The sequence below is a fragment of the Anguilla anguilla genome, chromosome 14 (genome assembly GCF_013347855.1).
Source record: "Anguilla anguilla isolate fAngAng1 chromosome 14, fAngAng1.pri, whole genome shotgun sequence".
In the NCBI taxonomy this organism is placed as follows: domain Eukaryota; kingdom Metazoa; phylum Chordata; class Actinopteri; order Anguilliformes; family Anguillidae; genus Anguilla; species Anguilla anguilla.
In genome coordinates, this window is record NC_049214.1 from 30951289 (window position 1) to 30956773 (window position 5485).

The 5485-nt window shown below is 51.3% G+C and overlaps 1 protein-coding gene across 2 annotated transcripts in view; it reads right to left on the reverse strand.

Annotated features, from left to right (window-relative positions):
• ptpra (protein tyrosine phosphatase receptor type A) overlaps positions 1 to 5275 on the reverse strand; it is a 39723-nt gene extending 34448 nt beyond the window's left edge. For both annotated transcript variants that reach the window (XM_035392408.1, XM_035392407.1), the window contains exon 1: positions 4860 to 5275. The gene's annotated coding sequence lies outside the window, so the exon portion shown is untranslated. The remainder of the gene's footprint in view (positions 1 to 4859) is intronic.
• Between the last annotated feature and the right edge of the window lie 210 nt (positions 5276 to 5485).

The following is a 5485-nucleotide window of genomic DNA, read 5'->3' on the forward strand; positions in this document are numbered from 1 at the left end:
TGATGTAAGAACAAAGGGGCTGAGAAGTGTGTGCGTTTGTGTGAGTGTGTGTCTGAGTGTGTGTGTGTGTGTGTGTGTGCATCTGTGTGTGTGTGTGTGTGGATGTGTGAGTGTGTGGGTTTGTGTGTGGTGAGAGCATATATGCATGTAAGAGCACGTGGGTGTGTGTGTGTGCGTGTATGTTAGCAGTGTGCTGTACCTGGAATCAGAATTACACAGCAGCCATTCTTACTATACAAAAACATACCAATGTTGCTCTATTAGAAAAGAGTAGAGCCAACACAGAGGCTGTGTGAACAGTCATCGTGCTTCTGTCCTATGAAGGCTCCAGTTTTTACACTAAGTAGAGTCCATGTGATCCGATTCAAATTCATTACTTTTCTTCTGTGAAATCTATAAAACAAAACCTATATCCCACTTCAAAATGCACACTTCTTGGCGACTGGAAAGTAAACTTCCTTTCTTACGAAGCAAAAATGTCCCAGTTTTTTAAATTCCGCTCACACCCCACAGCAGGCAGGAGAAGACTGACAGCTGCCGTAACTCTGTGATTGACGCCGTGGTGCTGATGGGACCTTCAGCTCTTCTCCATCAAAGAAACTACAACCGAAACGCCGCGGATGGAGAGAGCGCCCTTTGAGCACAGATACAGAACCCCGAGACCAGGCCTGGAATTACCCTCCAGCACAAACATGAGGCACCCCATGCACCCCAAGGCCTGCCCCAGAGCTCTAGAACAGAGACGCAAACGTCAGTCGTCACTTTGAGAAGAGGATCAGGTTCTATTTAAATTTGACCAATCCAGCTCTGTCAAGCATTTTTTTTAAAAAGGCTTTTAATGTGCAAAACCTTCCCGTGAAAGCGTTTCCACGGCAGCAATAGCCCCTGTGGCGAACGGCAGCCGACCCCACACGTGGCTGAACGCCGTGTGTTCATTCGGGTCTCCCCGACAATTCTGAAGCAGCTCGCTGCCTTCCCCGGGTCCCCTGAAACGTTTCAATCCGCAAACGAGGCCAATTTCATCTTTCACTCCTTCATCCAGCTGCTTTAACACCCACATTCCAGCACCGGTCCGGGGGGGGGGGGGGGGGGTCAAGCACATTATGCACTCAAGTGAACGCCAAAAAAACCCTTTAACCACATCAGCGGTGACCAGGTACCCCCGCAGTGGCACCACATGCAAGAATGAGCACAGTAGCCAGTGTGTGACATCACCGAAATAAACTCCCATCATGCCTTGTGACCTTGCAGGAGACAGGAAGTGTGATAAGACAGCAGAGCGCGGCTTTTGTGCCGAGCCCCCATTAGAGGCGGATTACTGTGCGCAATTACGTCCAATCGTGGGCTAGCCTGAGCTGGCAACAAGACGCAAGTTATAATTAGTCTGCGGGCTGAAGACGCCGTTCAGCGGAAGCTTCCGGAATAATCCGCCAAACCAGCCAGTTTTTCTTCTGGGCGCCGCGGGGTTGAGCGCGTTCTGCGAGCCATCGCATTCTTTCTGACGAAGGCGTGCGATCACCCACAGCAGGTAACAAAAGACGACGTCATGTGCCACTTAAGCACATTTAAAACTTAAAGCTTATTTATTGATTTTTAAATCTTTATTGCCACACTTAGGTGCCAACGTTTTGGGCAACAGACCTTCAGAGTACTGTGTTTTGTAAATCTTGTGGTTATAGTATTAAAAAAAAAAACCTTGTATGATCAAGTTGGCTATAGCTATATTACAGCTTTGATGTGTAAAGTCACTTAGCCAATCATACATCGTTATATTCAATCGCTCAATTATGACATCATAAACACAATGTGAAAGCATTTTTATTTTTAGTTTAAACTGTTTTTGACTGAAAACGAGTGAACAGTATTGCGTACAGAATCCGAATCAGTTCCATGCATTCCTGAGTGTTCTGAGGAACGTTTGCGTGCACACCTGCAGAGCAAAAACGTTCAGACTCAGCGTGCGTCTTCCCGTGCGTCTTCTGGAGACAGGAACCGCAAAGAGGCAGACCGCAGTGCCCCCGCCTGCGCAGCCAATCAGCGGCTGGCGTTTCAAAAATAGATAACCGGAAATAACTGACACATTCTAAAAACCTAATTAGCCCAGAACTATCAGGCCATTTTTGGCCTCCCTGTGGATCCCTGTGTTTGAGGACGGGAGCAAGTGTGTCCAAAAATCTGTGTAGAGTTCATCAATCTGGGACACCAAAAAAAAAACCTGGGCCTTCGAGATTAAAGCCTGAGTAGAACAACCCAATCACCTGGCTGTGGCTAAATCACCTGAGACCCAAACACCTGGGTCTGTCCCAGGTAAACTCAGGTAACGCCCTTCCCCACACCCCCACACTGTGCTCATACGTCTGCCCCTAGAAACTGATCCTACCCTTAGGTGGAGAGATAAGCACCCAGCAAAACCCAAATACCCCACACACTGGAGAACTCCCCTCCTTCTGACACATCACCAGGTGACGGGTGAGCTGGAGTAGCACCTGAGAAACAGACTGACGAAGGGGGGGGGGGGGGGGGGCGGGGGGGGGGCAGGGTGTTTAGGGGTGCGCGCAGAGGGGACTGAGCCCCTATCCCAAACAGCCACAGGTAGACCACTGCTGTCGCACCCACCAGCAGGCAGATACTTCATGTAGCTTCACACAGAGAACAGACCTTTTAAAGCTCGGGGGGGGGGGGGGGGGTCCTGCACCCACAGACCTGGAGAGCAGCAGCAGGGGACAGGTCTGTCAGTACCCTGCATTCAAGTGCCCCAGCGCACAGGCAGCTAGCCTTACCAGGCTACCAGCGTCTGAGCTGGACACTAATTTTAGGATGAAAACAAACAAAACCCAGCAGAAACCTGTAGCCTTCCCCCCACCCTCACGCCAGAGGCTATGCAAAAAGACAGCACGGTTTCTGGGGCAGAAGTAACGACAATAAGGCGGGAGGGTAGAGCGGAACGCCATCAGCTGCGTTTTGATTCGTTCTCGCCAGCGTGACTCCTCACACACGACAGCTACGGCAGCAGCAGGACCGGTTTGGGGGGGGGGGGGCAGGTAACCAGTCCAGACACGTCGAACTTGGAGCTGGCCCCGCCCCCCCCCCCCGGCACCGGAGCCTCCCCTGACCTGAGGATCTTCCACATGGAAGCGCCGTTTCCCCCTCATCGCAACGTCCCGCTACCCAAAAACCCTGCTGGCCCGTCGGCCTCCCTCTCCACCCCCTGTAGTAGCTCGGCCCGCTACTGCTTCTCCGAGGATCCTCAGCTGCGACGGCCGACAGCCCGGTTCCCCCTGGGGAGTGTTCTTCATCCCACAGGGGAGTTTTTTATTTTTCTATCTCAATTGCTCACTTTTTGGCAGGTTTAGGCCTGATTTTTTGCCCAGTTTTCTTTTGATATTTCCACTGTAAAGCATCTTTGTGACAGTGTCTCTGTAAAAAGTGCTAAACAAACTGAACTGACAAGATGCCACCCCTCCATCCCTGCCAGGGCCAGTACCTTCCTCTCCTTCAGCCTACATTAAACTGGGAGGTTAGGGGGTTAATCAGGAGACCTGTTCACCCCTACTGAACTCCTCTCCCTGTCCCCTGGTCTGACACTCCCTAGTTCCCCATTTTCTCCTTCCCCCAGCGTGAGCTCTTCCACCTCGACCCCATCCTAAAGCTCAGCCGCGGGTCCAGACACGTCCAGCAACTCCCCGAACCAAAGTCACCTCTCACAAAAACGAGATGCAGCAAAAAGGTCTGCACACACACCCACAGGAGCGGGATCCGTCCCCTGCCTTCGCACGGCTCTCAGTCCCCATCAGGGGCCTGCTAGGCTTGCTGCCAGGCCTGTTATTCGGGAGGTTCCTCCATAGCCCGGCTCTCTGCTAACTACCCTACTCAGGCTCCTTCAACATTACCCAATCCCGTACAGTCAAGATAAACATGACACTCAACCGGCTGGATCCAACGTCCCCAACTGCCATTTCAGCGCGTGGATGTCGCCACTACGGGCAATCAGCGCGCAAACTGCCCGGACAGCCAACATAGGACGTTGAAGGGAGGGGTTGCCCCGGGATATACGTCATCATTAGCGTTGTTACATTTGCCATGTAATAACAGGATGGAATACCCCCTCCCAAAAACGCTGGGTGATTGTTCCCGATATGTTCTGTTTTAGCTTTCGGTTCTTTTCTTTTAGTATTCCGCGTGAGGGCGTGAGGTTGAAAAGTATGACGACAAGTAATAGTTTTCTCTCTCTCTTTTCCCTGCGATTTCAGGCAGCATGGCTGTGTGTGAACGGGCTAATTCCTGGGCTGTCGTCCCACACATCTCCCCCCTCCCTCTCTCCCTCCCTCCCCCCACTCACGCACCCACCCACCGAAACATGTAGCAACAAAGCGCCGTTGAATGTATCTACTCCCCCTCCGAAACTCAGGTAGCAACTCGAACGCACTGGACTCGCTATTGTGTGCTATCCGTATTGTTTCAACGTGTCCGTTTGCAGTAAACATTCGCGTTCTGGCGTTCAATCCGGTTGACTTCAAATAAAAGGTATGTGGTTGCTCTCGCTTCCTCTCCCCCCCCCTTTTTCGGATCGCCCCATCGCGATCTTTTCCACCCTCCCTGCCTCCCAGCTAGTTCTGTGAATGTTCGTGTCGCTACAAATATAATTGATTGCGCTCCCGCAATAATTGGAGGATGCTTTATATAACGCTGCGTTCTCTTCGCATTTTCAGTTCGCTTTTCAAAGAATGGATCCGTGCCAGTGAGAGTTATATTGACTGTATTACTAACTAAAACGCGCGTGTTCGTTAAAACGGGTACATAAGAACAATAAAGGAAATAAGTATAAATCGTTTTAAGATACAATACAAAATTGAACTCACCACGGCTCCAGGTTCACGGGGTGCCGTCTTCAATAATCCCTTTATTAACAATAGCGTGCTTATTTTTCTCTCTCACTCGTCCCCAACCCCTGTCTCCACTCTCCACACCCCAGGAATCGAGTGTGCGGGGTGGGTTGGGGAGGGGGGTCTGGGGCGATTGGAATGATCCGGCAGAGACAGCCAATTTAGAGACGGGCAGCAGATCACAACCTTTCGCCACACCACTTTTCAAGCAGCCGAGATGCCCTCCAAAATATGCAATGTGCCGCGTCCGTTCCCGACCGCGGAGCTTTCTCTCTTGGTTTGCTCGATGCGCAGTATTCTCACGATCTCCCTGTTTTTCTCTGTATCCGAGCGCGTCGGCCACCGTTCCTAATCCGCCATGTTGTGTCTCTTCGCTTGGAATGGGAAGGAGAGAATCCAGGGCCCCTCCTCCTTCCTTCCCTTTGGCGCCACCGCGACCTCTGGCGGTAAAACCCGGAACATCAGGGAGAACCCAAGGATAACAGGACCGTCTGACTAACCGGAACACAGAGACCCCTTGTGGCTACTTCCGTGAATACACATTTTCTTTCAATAAAACATTTAAACTACCTGCTACACACGAACCTTATCACATCCCCATT